This window comes from Heloderma suspectum, chromosome 2 (genome assembly GCF_057233095.1).
Source record: "Heloderma suspectum isolate Gila_16-S chromosome 2, 16-S_ref, whole genome shotgun sequence".
NCBI classification, from domain to species: domain Eukaryota; kingdom Metazoa; phylum Chordata; class Lepidosauria; order Squamata; family Helodermatidae; genus Heloderma; species Heloderma suspectum.
In genome coordinates, this window is record NC_139459.1 from 83,424,337 (window position 1) to 83,441,459 (window position 17,123).

General features: G+C 46.4%; 1 long non-coding RNA gene across 3 annotated transcripts in view; it reads right to left on the minus strand.

Annotated features, from left to right (window-relative positions):
* The window catches only part of LOC146352417 (uncharacterized), a 34,398-nt gene extending 33,463 nt beyond the window's left edge, over positions 1-935 (minus strand). For 2 of the 3 annotated variants that reach the window (XR_014787722.1, XR_014787720.1), the window contains exon 1: positions 863-907. This is a non-coding gene — a long non-coding RNA (uncharacterized LOC146352417). Of the gene's footprint in view, positions 1-862 lie in introns of all 3 variants that reach the window. The other variant, XR_014787721.1, reaches the window with a different exon arrangement.
* Between the last annotated feature and the right edge of the window lie 16,188 nt (positions 936-17,123).

Consider the following 17,123-nt stretch of genomic DNA (forward strand, 5'->3'; position numbering starts at 1 on the left):
TGAGCTTCAGCTTCAGGATCTGTCCTTCCAATGAGCAGTCAGGGTTGATTTCCTTTAGGATGGACTGATTTGTCCTCCTTGCCATCCAGGGGACTCGTAAGAGTCTTCTCCAGCACCACAGTTTGAAAGCATTGATTCTTCGGCGCTCAGCCTTCCTTATAGTCCAGCTCTCACAGCCATACGTTACTACTGGGAAAACCATAGCTTTGATTAGACGGACCTTTGTCGGCAAGGTGATGTCTCTGCTTCTTACTATGCTGTCTAGGTTTGCCATAGCTTTCAATATAAGAGAACATAAACAAACACGGAACTCATAGTGTTTGGAAAAAAATCATAACTCTTTTAAAACATTTCAAAAGGAAACCTCCCTACTAACCTGACTTAGAGAGCAATCTTATGGCCCGCTAGACACTGTATAGCAGGCCATAGTAGGATATGGTCTATTCCAGGAACTGACCTTGGAGCCCATGCTCCAAGATCGGTTCCTGGAGAACTGATCTCCCTCCTTGTTCGTGCTGCCTCGGAGGCAGCACGGAGAAGCCCCATCCTCCACACTTGGAAGATGAGCGCAGAATGACTGAAACGGGGCGTTCCAGGGGGTGTTCCAGGGCAGGGAGAGCGGAGCTGCGTGTATAACACATCCTATGTGTCGTACGGCAGCTTCCTCTCCCGGATGGCCCCCCTGCCGCTAGACAGCCATTTTCAGCTGTCTAGCAAAAAAGAACAAGGCAGGAGAGGAGAAGCGCTGAAGGAACGATCTCCCCGTGCCTCTCCTGCCTTGCTTTAGATAGGCGGTTGCCTCTGAAGTCAGAGGCGGCCGCCTCTCTACTTAGGATTGTGCCGTTAAGGTTCAGGGTCTTACCTGGAGAAGAAAACAAGCCTCTTCTATACTGCAATCCTGGTGACTGCCTAAAATGGTGGCCACCCCCTATCTCACTCCTTTACTGAGCATGTGCAGGAATATTCCCTCAGAATTCTTAAAGAAAAATATACCAGTGGGATACAACAGCATAGCCCAGGTCTATATAACTCGCCCCACCATACCTTACAAAGCCACTAGCCATGTGTTGCAGCTTGTAAAATGCTTTAGAATCCACCTGCTTTTTGCAATGCCAGCCAGGCAGCAAAACCAGCTTTGTCAAGACCCCCCAGAAGCTGTGACTCATGACTGTTGGGCTGTGTTTGAATTAGTGGGTCACATGACATGCATGCCCACTCTTCAAGGAAGCGCACACAAATAATTGTGCTTAAGCAAGACTAGCCCATGAGCCTGTGCCGAATCTCATATAATTGCGTCCAGTTGCCCCTAACGTAGCTATGAGCAATGTGGCAGTGCAGAAATGTCAGGCAGAGCAATCCTACACTATGGCCATAGCTGGGCAAAAGGGGAGGGATGATCCATGCTGGCAACCTTACTTCCACAGGTTGTTGCCTTGGAATGTCCACTCTGGATTGGACAGAGCCAAATTCTCGCCAGTCAGCTGTGCTTCAACAGATAGCAAAGAGGGTAGTGTGGGGAAGAGACGTGGAAGACATTTGCAGCACTTGCACATTGTAGTATGGCTGCCCCCTTCCCTTGCTTACATGTGTGTAATTCTCTGCCCTAGCATCTGCAGTTGTTGGGAGTGGAGTTTGATGTTGGGTGTTGTCAGGGCCAGTCTACCATTAGGCAGAGTGAAATAGTCACTTCAAGTAGCAGATTCTGGGAGGCAGCAGTAAGATGTTGGAGGAGGGAGCTGTGTGCCACGTAGCCTGTTCTGCACCCTTAAGCTACCTGCTCCCTTCAAGGTGCGATGGAGGATGCTGTGCCATCCCCAGTATTGAAGTAAGATTCAACTGCCAGCCCGGTTGGTTCTTCATCTCAGGCAGCAAAATGTCTTGGGATGGCCCTGGGTGCTGTGTCTGGAGTCCAGAGGCAGGCATATCTCTTGTGGTGGTAGGCAGAGAAGTACTAGCAATATGCTCAGTTTCTAGCAGCTTTCTGCAGATTAGTGTTCTCCATAGTTCCCCTCACCAAAGTTCCCCATTGTGAGCTCTGAGTATGCATGACATGTGGCCAGAGAAATATAGCAAGAAAACAGAAGGAGGTAAGCATCCAAAGTAGATCACAAGGAAGAGAAATGGCTTCTCAGGATGCAAAAATACATTTATTGTAGGAAGCCCAATGTGTTTCAGTTTTTTTCTTATTTTTAGGCCTTCTTCAGGGGGCTGTAACATTAATAGTGATAAAAATTACGAATCCGTGTGGTTTAAATGAATACCTTGAATTTTTACCACTCTTATGACCTGTGGATGATTCATACACACTCCCTAGCTACAACGGCACAGTTCAGTTTTGAGACCTTGGCTAGATTACATCAACATGGAAACACCCAATAGAGCTAGAAAAAATGGCCCCAAAAAGTATAAGATAGGATTCCAGTAATATCTTTTCCAGTCACCAGTAGATTGACACAGGAGAACAATCTTTTGCAGTGAAAAAATTCTGCAGACTATTTTTTCTAGTAAGTATGAACTTATACGTTATTCCTAGCAATGTTGTTGTTTATTCGTTCAGTTGCTTCTGACTCTTCGTGACTTCCTGGACCAGCCCACGCCACAGCTTCCTCTCAGCCATCGCCACCTCCAGCTCCCTCAAGGTTGAGTCCGTCACCCTCAGAATATCATCCAATTCCTAGCAATAGGGCAGGTTTTATAAGTTGTTTTAAAATGTTATATACGCATAAGCCCTTGTGGCAATTTGTATTTCAGTAACGTTTTAATTATGTGTGTTGTCCTATTTGTAATTTTTATTATTATTAACGTTACAGCCCCCTGAAGAAGGCCTAAAAATAAGAAGGCCAAAATGTGTTGGGTTCCTACAATAAATGTATTTTTGCATTCTGAGAACCTGTTTCTCTTCCTTGTGATCAGAGAAATATAACCCCATGAACACCCTATCATCTGGGTTACAGTCAAGCTCTAGCAACTTTATTTGAACTCTATGTGGGTGTAAGAATTAACCCTAGAAAACTCATTCCTTGTTACAGCCACTCTATAGATTTTATTCTTCCACATGTAACCTCCCTTTCCTTCAATTCTGATCAAGGTGCATATGATGTTCATATCAAAAAAGGAAAAGCATGTTTTAAATGCTTTTTTCTGGCGAGGCAAAAATGCCGCAAACGTACTGCCTCCTTTTCAAATATTATGCCACCTCATTTCCTTTCGGGACTATACTGACTGTGAAACTGTCTAAAAGAAAGCTGAAACAAATAATAGTATGGAACTTGAAAAGCTGATCATACAAAGGCATTCAGGTTTAAAAAACAAAACAAAACCCTGAAACTCCATGATCCAGAGTCTAAGCACAGTGTCATGGAAGGAAATATACAAATATGCAGACATTTTTGTGGAATAGTTGGGCAGCCGGCTGTCCCGTTGTCTTATAAAGAACGTATTTGATGCCCATTTCAAAAGACCTGTGGTTAACCATTTCATTTGAAAAGAATGGAAACATAGTTATTAGAATAAATATGAGAAATTAGGACAATATTTTTTTTAAAAAAATCTACTTTGAAGATGGAAAAAATTGGTCAGAAGTATGGTAGAGGGAAGCTTTAACATACCAACAGAAAGACAAAAAGGGCTCATCAGTATAACACTACACTGACGCAGTTCACATGTAATGGGTGGCTTGCATGTTGTGCATGAGCCGCCTCCGCTTTGAATCAACAACCTTGAAGGGGCGGGATTGCAGCTTGAGATCGATAGGCATATGGTCAAGGAACACCGAATTACTTTGAAGGAGTTCCAGTCTCCAGGGCCAGATGAACTGCATCCTAGACTAATAAAGGAACTGGCATAAGAACTCTCAGAACCACTGTCCATTCTTTTTGAGAAATCATGGAGGGCGGGTGATGTGCCAGATGACTAGAGGAGGGCTAATGTTGTCCCTATCTTCAAAAAGGGTAAAAAGGAAGAACCCGGGAACTACAGACCAGTCAGTCTGACATCAATGCCTGGGAAAATTCTGGAGCAGATGATAAAGCAATCCATGTGTAAGCACCTTGAAAACAATGCCGTGATTACTCGAAGCCAACATGGATTTGTCAAGAACAAATCCTGCCAGACAAATCTGATCTCACTTTTTGATCAAGTAACCTCCCTTGTGGACTGTGGGAATGCTGTGGACATCATATACCTCGACTTCAGCAAAGCTTTCGACAAAGTGCCCCATGATCTCCTGATGAGCAAACTAGCTCAAAGTGGGCTAGATGAAACAACAATCTGGTGGATCCAGAATTGGCTACAGAATCGGACTCAAAGAGTGCTTATCAATGGGATCTTCTCAAACTGGGCAGAGCTATCAAGTCTTTAAGGTGCCACAAAATTCTTTTGTTATTTAAGATATTTTGTGCTTCTACAAACCTTGGTGTTTCACTGAGCCTCCTGATACCTAGCTCTTGTGCACTGGAAGGTACCATTTTGGCCACATAAGAATCCATATGTGGAGAATGAGTTCTCTATTAGTATATAGGATAACTAGGAGACTAGAAGCTAAATACTGTGTGGCAGATCAAACAAATCTTTCATATTTGCATTATCTTACTCCCACTGCTCGAGTAAGAAATTCTATAACCAAATGCCTCCAAGAGATTCTGGAAATAAAAATGAGATTCCAATGCCTAATACCACCCAGCATAGTCTTCTCATCCAAGAGTAATTAAAATATCTTATCTCTGAGGTTTGCCAGATGAGAGACAGTTGTACCAAGCCATTAGAAATAGATCATTAGCACCCTTTTACCGATTAGAAAAGAATCCAGATAAAGAGGTGTCAATGTTAAATTTAGAGTTACGACTTTCACTTAGTAGCAAACTTGATTTGGACTGAACATTGACTTTCTTTCACTCAGTAAAAAAAAATCCAGCATAACACTTGATGCTATGGCCAAGAAAGCCAAATTTAAATCTGGCGATAATTGCAGAGCTTTGGTCAGGATTTTAAAAAAATATATTCAAAAAATACACAATTCTTTCTAAGAAAAATGCAGACGTTATTTTGTGACAGCTCTTTTTAGTAGTCTGATAGGATTTGTTCTACTTCCATGCCACCCAAAGATAAGGCAATAAATCAGTACCAGGTTGAAAGGATCTATAGGGTTTAAGGCATGCGACCAAGAAGCTACACTGCACATCAGAGATGCCATGGTTCTCATATCAACAATGAATGGAAAGATACCACACATTCACTGAAGCAGCAGCTAAGAACTTGAGGCAGAACATAAATGGATTTGACAAGACTAATTCTGTAACTGGAAGCTAAGACAACAGTAGCTCAAATACAGCCAGGGCCAGAAATATTGGAACAAGGATAACTGTTTTGGCAGTTGGCTTCTGTACACCACCACATTGAAGTTGAAAGGAAACACACCCAGATAGGAGTGAAGTCAGGACTTTCAGCTGTAATTCAAGGGGTGTGACAAAAGTGGGGCACCAACCATTCAGGAAGTACAGCCAGTGGCATAAACACACACCCATCATTGGTGGCTCATAAGTAATGGAACAAACCAACATCAGGGCAAACCTAAGCATCGCCTTTAATACCTGGATGAAAATCCTTTGCAGTCAATGACTGCCTGAAGTGAAGTCTGGAACCCATGGACATGACCAAATGCTGAGTGTCCTCCCTCGAGATGCTTTGCCAGGCCTTTACTGCAGCTGCCTTCAGCTGCTGCTTGTTTGTGGGTCTTTCTGCCTTCAGTCTTGTCTTCAGAAAGCATGCTCTATTGGGTTGAGATCAGGTGACTTCTTCTTCTTCTTCTTCTTCTTCTTCTTCTTCTTCTTATTATTAAATTTATTAATCACCCATCTGGCTGGTCACCCAGCCACTCTGGGCGATGTACAACATACAATAAAACAGTTTAAAACAATAAAATTCTACAATAAAAACATTTTCTAAAATACCCTAACCCACCCCAAATGCCTGCCTGAACAACCATGTTTTTAATGCACGACAGAAGCTCATTAAAGAGGGGGCATGACGGAGTTCCCTAGGGAGGGAGTTCCACAGAGTGGGGGCCACCACAGAAAAGGCCCTCTCCCTCGTCCCCACCAGTCTAGCTGTCCTGGCTGATGGGACAGAGAGAAGGCCATCCGAGGCTGATCTTGTTAAGCGGCCTGTCTGGTGCTGCTGGAGGCGCTCCTTAAGATAGGCTGGGCCGGAACCATATAGGGTTTTAAAGGTCAAAACCAACACCTTGAATTTGGCCCGGAAAACAACTGGTAACCAGTGCAACTCCTTCAGCACTGGAGTGATGTGATCTCGCCGGCGGCTGCCTTTAATCAGGCGAGCCGCTGCGTTCTGTACCAGCTGCAGTTTCCGAACCGTCTTCAAGGGTAACCCCACATAGAGCGCATTACAGTAGTCTAAACGAGAGGAGACCAGGGCATGTACTACCGATGGGAGCAGATGGTCAGGAAGGAAGGGGCACAGCTGCCGTATCAGATGGAGTTGATACAGCGCTGTCCGGCTCACAGCTGACACCTGAGCCTCCATGGACAGCTGGGAGTCCAAAATGACCCCCAGGCTGCGGACCTGTTCTTTCAAGGGTAGCCGTACCCCATTCAACACCAGGTCAACATCCCCCAACCTCCTCTTGTCTCCCACCAAAAGTACCTCGGTCTTGTCAGGGTTCAGCTTCAGCTTATTCCTCCCCATCCAGCCACTCACCATCTCCAGACATTTGGACAGGGATTCTACGGCCAACCTTGGTGAAGATTTGAATGAGAGGTAGAGCTGCGTGTCATCCGCATATTGATGACACTGCCCCCAAACCTCCTGATGATAGCCCCCAGGGGCTTCACATAGATGTTAAATAGCATCGGGGAGAGGATGGAACCCTGTGGCACCCCACAAGTGAGCGGCCACGGGTCCGAAACCTCCTCTCCCAGTGCTACCCTCTGGTACCTGCCGGAGAGGAAGGACCGGAACCATCGCAATATGGTGTCTCCAATGCCCAACCCCTCCAGGCGTTCCAGGAGGATACCGTGGTCAACGGTATCAAAAGCCGCTGAGAGGTCGAGGAGAACAAGGAAGGAGCATTCACCCCTATCCAGAGCCCTCCTCATATCATCTACCAAGGCGACCAAGGCCGTTTCTGTCACATGCCCAAGCCTGAAGCCTGACTGAAATGGGTCTAGATAATCAGTTTCTTCCAAGTGTGCCTTCAACTGCACCGCCACCACCCGCTCAATCACCTTGCCCAAAAATGGCAGATTTGAGACTGGGCGAAAGTTGTTCAGAACTTGAGGATCCAAGGAGGGCTTGGCCAGTGAAGAACATCCCACTTCTTTGCCTGGAGAAACTCTTGGGTAGCTTTTGCTGTATGTTTGGGGTCATTATCCATCTGCAATATGAAGCGGCGTCCTATCAGTTTGGCAGCATTCGGCTGAATCTGAGCAGAAAGTATAGCCCTATACACTTCAGAATTCATCCTGTTGCTTTTATCAGCAGTCAGGACATCAGTAAACACCAGTGACCCAGTTCCATTGGCAGCCATACATGTCCATGCCATAACACTGCCTCCACCACGTTTGACAGATGATGTGGTATGCTTTGGATCATGAGCTGTTCCTTTCCTTCTCCATACTTTTCTCTTCCCGTCATTCTGGTACAAGGTAATCTTGGTTTCATCAGTCCAAAGAATCTTATTCCAGAACTGGGCAGGCTTTTTTAGGTGTTTGCTGGCAAAGGCTAATCTGGCCTTTCTGTTCTTGAGTGTTCCCAGTGGTTTGCACCTTGTTGTGAAGCCTCTGTATTTACATTCATAAAGCTGTCTCTTGACTGTAGATGTTGACAATGACATGCCTACCTCCGCAAGAGCGTTCTTGACCTGGCTAGATGTTGTGAAAGGGTTCTTCTTCATCGTGAGCAGAATTCTGCGGTCATCCACTTTAGCTGTCTTCCGTGGTCTTCCAGGCCTTTTGCTGTTGCTGAGCTTGCCAGTTAATTCCTTCTTTTTCAGGATGTTCCAGACTGTTGTGTTGGCCACTCCCACTGTTTTTGCTACCTCTCTGATGGGTTTAATTTTGTTTCCTCAGCCTAATGATGGCCTCCTTCACTCGCATGGACACATCTTTGGACCTCATGTTGGGAGTTCCAGTGAACAGCTACCGAATGCAAATGTAACACTCAGAACCACCTCCAGGCCTTTTATCTGCTTGATTGGTCATGGGGTACCCAGGAAACAGGCTATACCTGGCCATGCAGCTGCTTGTCAGCCATTCATTCCATTACTTATGAACCACCAACAGTGGGGGGGGGGTATGCCACTGGCTGTACTTCCTGAATGGTTAGTGCCTCAGTTTTGTCAAACCCCTTGAATTACAGCTGAAAGTCCTGACTTCGCTCCCATCTGGGTGTGTTTCCTTTCAACTTCAATGTGGTGGTGTACAGAGACAAACTGCCAAAACAGTTATCCTTGTTCCAATATTTCTGGCTCTGACTGTAGTACTGCAGAGGAAGAACACACCAGAAAGGAAAGGATATAAATATTGATGTAGGGAACTATGGTATGCCTTTCTTCAGGGACACTGCATAGAGCAGAAACTTGCTCTATGCAGTAATATCCATGTGGCCTGACTGGGGCTGTTAGCAACAGCTGCAGCTGATGTCTATTCCATGCACAATCTGAACTGTATTTTACATTGGATAAAACTACAGAGCCTAAGATAGGTACATTATGCTTCATTTTTGTTTAGTGAACATTTGGGAGCCTATAATTTACTGTACCTTGGGTACTTGTGGGATGCTTTACCACCTTCTCATTTGGGCTACCCTTACTAAGCACCATCAACAGGCACGCGGCTCTAGTTTTGTCTGGCCCAAGGGCTGGCAACTACTTTGAAGTAGGCAGGGGGGCAGTAGCATGGTGGCGTCTCCCAGTAACAAGTTGCCCAGGCTAGGAGACTGCACCAGATATCTGACTTTTGTATCAGTCAGTGGCATGGGTTTGCATCTTGAATGTTACCTGATCCCCCAAGACAGAGGGTTCTAGACTGCTGTGCAAGTTTTTAAGTTTTCAGCTGTTGTCAGGAGCTGCCCCTCTTCAGTGTGCACCTCCTTTGCTGAGGGAACTGCACTGGCTGCCTATTCGCTACCAGGCCACGTTTAAGGTTTTAGTACTAGCATAAAAAGCTCTAAACAACTTGGGATCAGGATACCTGAGAGAGCACTTTCTTCTTTACCAACCTGCCCGGTCACCGAGGTCATCAGAAGGCTTGCTCCTGGTGGTTCGACATGGACCTATGGCCTGGTTGGAGTCCACCAGGAAGAGAGTCTTCAGCCTGGTGGCCCCCTTTCTGTGGAACTCCCTGCCGTTGGAGGTCAGGCAGGCACCAACTTTGTGTTGCTTTCAGTACCTCCTGAGGACATTGTTATTTTGGGAGGCCTTCCCTGAGTGACCAGCTGTGATTTATTAAGTTCAGAATCTGTTCTTTTAAAATGTTTTAATTATGGGGTTTTATTATTTTATCTTGTCCACCACTCTGAAATCTTTGATGTGAAGTGGTATATAAATATTGTAAGTAAGTAGTAAGTAAGTAAGTAAGTAAGTAAGTAAATAGTTTTCCATTGTTGCAAGTTTTCACTGTAAGTTGCCTTGGGGGTTCTATTTGGGCCAAAAGGTGACTCACAAATTTACAAATAAATAAGTAAAATGAAACGAATTCCAACTCGATATGCATGTCATTCCCTCTTCTAGCCAGAAGCCAGGTGGCACAGGGAGCAGGAAGTCAGTACTGGCTGCTGGTGCAAGACCTACAGTGTCTGGCAATACCCAAGAAGTAATTTACTGGTGACTAGCGGGGGGCATTTGTTATCAGAATCTCTCCAGACTGGATAACTCCCTAAAGAAGGCTTTAAAATAAACAAGAGGCTGAAATGCGTTAGGCTTTTCACAAATAAAACCTAGTTCCAGCTTCTGGAGACATTTCTCCCCTTCTTGGGTTCACTTTGGATGCTTACCCGCCTTTGTACCCCCATTTCTGACAAGCGTATGGGTCTTCTTCAGGGCAGCGCAACATTTTGTCTGCGAAGGGCCACATTCCCTTGCGGGTGATCTGTCGGGGGCTACATGTCAGCAGTGAGCAGGGCTGATTCCAGCAGCGGGCAGAGCCAGAACCAAAAGTGGCAGGGTCACCCCTTCTCTCTCTGTCTGTCTGTCTCCTCCTTCCCATGCATCAGGCTGTCAGAGAAGGGACAGATTGGTCTTCAGAGGTCTGAACCGTCTGCAGGCAGAGGCTTTTTGAAATTAGGCTGAGGGCTACATGCAGCCCTAGAACAGCTGATTGCCCACCCCGGTCTGCTTCATAGCATTAAAGCATATAGAACTAAGCTTTCAAACGATACACGATGGCTATGTAAAGGTAACATGCAAACATCATTATGGCCATCTTTGGAGAATAGTTCTCACTAACAGTGGTCTTGATTCTAGACTGCTGTATATAAGGCAAAACCAACAGTAACAGGAGCTGGAAGGCATAGCACATAGTAGCAAATATAAAAATCATATCAACTCACTGAAAAGAGCATTTCTGCCCTACATCCAGCCAGCAATGCAAATCTCTAAGAAGTATTAATCAGGGCATTTGCCTGGCGAACTTTCAGAAGTATGGCACTGTAAGAAAGTAAACTGTTTTATGTTTGATTTGTTTTAATATACAAACAAAAGATGGCATATGACTAGACAATATTTGTCTAAGAATTAACACAATATCCAGGAGGAAAGGAAAAAATAAGAGATTATAGGCCAAGCCTTCACTTCCTTCACACCACAAACAATGACAGTACAGTGTCTGTCCATGTAACAAAAAAGGAAAACAAAGCATCAAAGGACAGTAAACATTTTGAATGGGAAAACAAGTCCAGGAGTTATTCTTTATGAAATAGTTCTAATTGTGCTCAGTAGACACAGACATTCTATGCAGAAAATTTGCATTTCAAACACAGCCTAAAAATAGGCCAGTTTTCAACAATGCCTGTTGTTTGAAGTAGAGATTTATACAAACTTTTCATAAGGTAAAAGATGGCACAATAAAAACCTTTAAGGCTTTAAAAACCTTCCTATGCACACTTCCATAGGAGGAAGTCCCAGTCAATTTAATTGGACTTACAGCAAAGAAAATATGCATACGATTTGACTGCCCATCTCACGGATTTCAACAAGAAGAATTTAACTATATGCTTAACTTTTATTTATTTATTTATTTAATTAATTAATTAATTTCTACACCACCCAATAGCTGAAGCTCTTTGGGCGGTTCACAAAAATTTAAACCAGAAAGCACACAGTAAAACAATATACAACATTAAAACATTAAAACCACAATATAACAATACAACCAGAATAAAACAATACAACCAGAGTAAAACCTAGCATCAATGCAGTGATTTAAAATACAGATTAAAACAGCAAAGCTAAAAGTCTAGAAAGCTAAAATGCTAAAATGCCTGGAAAAATAAAAAGGTCTTCACCTGGCGCCAGAAGGAATACAATGTAGGTGCCAGGCAAACCTCACTAGGGAGCTCATTCCACAGCCAGGGTGCCACAGCAGAAAAGGTAGGAGTGCACGAAAGTCACTTACCTGGTCTCGCAGCTTTTTGCGGTGGGGGGGGAGGCACTTCGCTGCTCTCCCCCTGAAGTTCAGGCTGGGGGGGGAGGCTTCCCGCCTCGCCCGGCCGCGAAATAAAAAGTTAAAAAAAAAATGCCCCCGTGATAGGCTACGTGACGATTAACGTAGCCTATCACGGCTAGATTTGCAAAGTCAGCCGTGATAGGCTACGTCAATCGTCACGTAGCCTATCACAGGTGACTTAAAAAAAAAAAGCGCGTACGGCTAATGGCGGCCCCCATAGGGAGCCGCCATTCATGTTCCTTATTTGGTCGCTGTAGTCTACGTAAAGATTTACGTAGACTACAGCGACCAAATAAGGAACATGAATGGCAGCTCCCTATGGGGGCCGCCATTTGCGTACGCGCTTTTTTTTTTTTTAAAGTCACCTGTGATAGGCTACGTGACGATTGACGTAGCCTATCATGGCTGACTTTGCAAATCTAGCCATGATAGGCTACGTTAATCGTCACATAGCCTATCACGGGGGCGCTTTTTTTTTTTGTTTACTTTTATTGGAATGGCGGTGGCGGCAGCCGGTCGAAAGATCGGCTGCCGCCCCCGCCCCTGACGAAGACCCGATGAACCGCCGCCAGGAGGGACATTCGGGAAAGGTAAGTCCCGTCCCGGGGGGGGGGGGTGCGGGGTGCAGGGGGGTGCGGAGAATTTCTCCCCGAAACTTCTTTGGGGGGCCGAACATGTTGGCGCTCGGCCCACCGAAGTTTCGGGGAGAAATTCTCCGCCAACCCTAAGAAAAGGCCCTCCTCCTAGTAGCCACCTGCCTCACTTCCTTTGGCAGGTGCTCATGGAGGAGGGCCACTGAGGATGATCTTAAAGTCCGGACAGGCACATATGGGAGGAGGCGATCCTCCAGAGAACCTGGCCCCAAGCTGTTAAGGGCTTTGAATGTTAATACCAGCACTTTGAATCGGGCCTGGAAATGGACTGGCAGCCAGTGCAGCTGGAAAAGTACTGGTGTAATATGAGCTCGTTGGCCAGTCCCTGTTAACAATCTTGCTGCCCTATTTTGGACCAGCTGAAGTTTCCGGACCATTTTCAAAGGCAGCCCCACGTATAACACATTGCAGTAATCCAGACGAGAAATTATCAGAGCATGGATCACTGTAGCTAGGCTATCTCTGTCCAGATAAGGGCGTAGTTGGTATACCAGCCTAAGCTGATAAAAAGTGCTCCATGCCACTGAGTTCACCAGTGCCTCAAGTGACAGTTCTGGGTCCAAGAGCACCCCCAAACTATGAACCTGATCATTTAGGGGGAGTGCAACCCCCTCCAGAACAGGTTGAATATCGCCTAGCCAGACAGACAAACCACCCACTAACAGTACCTCTCTCTTGTCTGGACTGAGTTTCAGTTTATTGGCCCTCATCCAGTCCATTACCGTGCCCAGGCACTGATTCAGAACAGCCATTGCCTCACCTGGGTTTGATGAGAAACAGAGATAGAGCTGGGTGTCATCCGCATATTGATGGCACCTCAGCCCACACCTCCGGATAACCTCCCCCAGTGGTTTCATGTAGATGTTAAACAGCATGGGGGATACAATAGAGCCCTGTGGAACCCCATGGCATGATTGCCATGGCACACAGCAATAATCCCCCAGCACCACCTTCTGGAATCGGCCATGCAAATAGGAGTGGAACCACTGCAGTGCAGTGCCTCCAACTCCCAACCCAGACAACCTATCCAGAAGGATACCATGGTCGATGGTATCGAAAGCTGCTGAGAGGTCCAGGAGAATCAACAGGGTGGCACTCCCCCATCTCTCTCCCAGCAGAGGTCATCCCACAGGGCGACCAAGGCAGTTTCCATTCCAAAACCAGGCCTGAAGCCTGACTGAAATGGATCTAGATAATCCGTTTCATTCAAGAGTGCCTGGAGAGGTCCTGCAACCACCCGCTCAGGAAGGGGATGTTGGCCACTGGCCTATAATTGTTAATGTCCTCTGGGTCCAGGTTAGGCTTTTCCAGGAGTGGTCTGATTACCGCCTCTTTTAAAGTGGCTGGCACCGCTCCATCTCTCAAGGAGGAATTTACAACCTCCTGGACCCAGCCGGACATCCCCTCCTTGTTTGATGTAATAAGACATGAAGAGCAAGGGTCAAGCACCCAAGCGGCTGATCAAACTTGGCCAAGCACCTTGTCCACATCCCCAGGCCTCAATAACTAGAGATGTCAGATAATTCCGCCACGGACTCCAGTAAGGCCGGATTCTTTAGAATCCGCCCCCCCGGAGTCCATGGCGGAACGGCCTCCCCTCCCTGCCACCCCACGGAATCCCCCCAGGACGGACCTACCTGGTGGCGGATGCAGAGGTGGCGCTGGCCACTGCGGCCACCATAGCGGCCGCCATTTGCGTCCCTATGCTAGCCCATGATAGGCTACGTAAATATTTATGTAGCCTATCATGGCTAAAGCAGGGATGCAAATGGCATCCCCTACGCAGGACACCATTTGCGTCCGCAGCAGCCCGGCAGCGGGTGGAGGCCCCGCTGCGGATTGGACTGGCTGGCAGCTCCGCGGACTGGCCGTGGAGCAAAGCCGGACGGGCAGGATTCTGGGGGGGAGGAACAGATCGCCTCCCCCCCCCGTTGAGGATTCCGGGGGGAGGAACGGATCGCCTCCCCCCACCTGCAAACCCCAGCGGAGCCAGGAAAGTGGGGTTTCATACACCCCTATCAATAACTGAAACTCATCCAATAAAACTGGACCAGACGGTGCTCTGAATGCCTCTACCAGTGAAGCTGCATTAATCATGGTGCCCAATTCATGACGAATCTGAGCAACTTTATCTTCAAAGTGCTGTGCAAACTTGTCACAGCGTGCAACCGAGGGTTCCAAAGTCTCTCTCCCTGGCCCAGAATGTAACAGGCCACTCGGAAAATCTCTGCTGGACGATACTGAGAAGGTGCAATGCTGGTGGAAAAGAACTGTCTCTTTGCCACCCTCACTGCCACAGAGTAGGCTTGATAATGAGCTCTAACCTGTGTTTGGTCAGACTCAGCAGGAGTTTTCCTCCACCTGCATTCTAGCCATCTCCCCTCTTGCTTCATTGCCCTCAGCTCGGGTGTATACCAAGGAGCTGGCTGGGCTCTGCTCAGAGAAAGAAGGTACTTGGGCATGATCGTGTCAACCACCTGAGTGAGTCATCTCTGCATTCCATAGAGCGACCTGGGCTTTGACAGGAGCACCAACCATACCAGCCGGAAAATCCCCCAGAGCCCTCTGGAATCCATCAGAATCCATTAGCCTCCCGGGGCAGACCATTTTAATAGGTCCCCCACCCTTGCAGAGGGGAAAGGCTGCCGAGAGTCTAAAGCTCAGCAGGAAGTGATCTGACTGTGACAAAGGGACAGATGTTAATTCCTCCACTTTCAGATCACCATGCTCCTGCCCAGTCGAGAAAACCAGATCAAGCGTGTGTCCTTTTACATGTGTTGGACTGATGACATGTTTGTCGTGGTAGCCCCATGGTTGTCATGGCAGCCATGAAATCCTGAGACACCCCAGATACAGCTGCCTCGGCATGGAAGTTGAGATCCCCCCAGGACCATCATCCTAGGGGTCCTCAACACCAGATCCGAGACCACCTCCGTCAGCTCAGGCAGGGAGTCTGATGGGCAGCGGGGTGGGCGGTACACCAGCAGAATCCCTAATCTGTCCTGGGTACCGAACACAAGGTACAAACACTCAAGCTCTGCACTCGAGTGAGCAAGAAGCCTGGAGAGATGAAGTTAATTCCTATAGACCACGGCAATGCCCCTTCCCCAATCCTCGAGTTGGTGTTGGTGCTGCACTGAGTACCCAGAAGGGCACAGCTGGGAGAGAGTAACCCCTCCCAGGTCTCAGTAATACATACCAGGTCAGCCCCCTTATCCACAATCGAATCATGGATGAGGGAGATTTTATTTTGGACCGACCTGGCATTCAGCAGCAGCACCAGACCCAAGGTAAGCTAGTAAGGCTGCCAGGAACCATCAGGTTGGAGGAAAAACCAGAAGAGGGGATATCCATAAGTTGTCTTGCCCCTCTTTCCTCAGCTGGCCTGTTAATCCCCCAACACCATACCTACCCCTATCCGTGACCACAGTTAAGGTGGCACCTCCCCGACCCCCTGAGTTGCTCAGTGGACTTCCCAGGCACATATTAAAATGTAAAATATAAAACAATATAAAAGAGAGCAACAGCTAAGGAGGAGTAGATAAGATCTGCATTTGCCCCTTTCTTCCTGGTCTTTAAAGCTGCCGCCCTCTGCTGCTGCTAGGAACTGGTTGCTAGTATCTCTGGAGAGGCGGCGGGTGGGTCTTCATGTGCTCCTCGCCAAGGCGCTGCCTCTGGCAGCCCTGCTCTGAAATACCTGTGGAGGAGTGGCTGGTCAGCTGATGGTTGTAGCAGCCAGTGGGAGAGGCCCCAGCAAACAGGCTTGGGATGACAGGCCCCACGCCAAACTCATAGAAATAAATGAAACTGAAAAGGATTCGCCGATTTCAAGATATAAAGATCACAACCTGGCAGAGTTGGGAATACTTTAAGCCTGTTGATTTTAATTGGACATCTGTGCTCATAACAAAACTGGATTATGGCTAAAAATGAAAAATGTCTTCAAAACCTGTGGTCCAGTTCAGATATCACATTGCAATCCTGGTTTGGAGGATCCAGAATGTTCTGCAAGTTCATGTATCTTCTCTTACCTCCGCCCCTTTCTTTCACTGCTTAACCTCTCTTCCATTTCCAGGTTCCTTCTAACCACTGTTTATCACGAGATCCAGAAACTATGGTTAATATGAACAGCAGTGATGTGGGTTTTCCAGAAAATTTTGAATAAGGCTAATTTGCATAGGGACATTTGCATTGGAAAATTTTCAGTTTGCATTAGAAAATCACTAGAGAGGTCTCTAATTTAGCATGTTTACTAAATACAAGTAAAATAAACAACAAAGCTAAAAAAAGTACCTCATGTTAATTTTTTGTCCTAATACACCACAAGTATTTGACCTGAAATATTTGCGGGGGGAAATTAAAGCACACTTAATATGATTTATATGTTATATTATGCAGACGTTTATATTGGATACTTGTAAAAATATGAAGATAAACAATAGCATGCACTTCCTCTACATTGTTTAGAAGGAAGGAAGGAAGGAAGGAAGGAAGGGAAAACTATTGACACACTAATACAGCCTTCCCCAACCTGATGTCCTCCAGATAGGTTGGACTACAACTCCCAGCATCCTTCAGTCAGCCAACCTATCTGGAGGGCAACAGGTTGAGGAAGGCTGCGCTAATTAATTTTACCAGTCCAAAGGACTTTTCATGATATGCTGACAACCACTCATCTGTTTCAACAGAGCTCAGCTCTCTTCCACTAAGGGCATCTTTACTTTTTCTGTCACTACTTATTAGTTTCATTTCACACTGAGACATATATGTATTTCAATGACATATATGTATT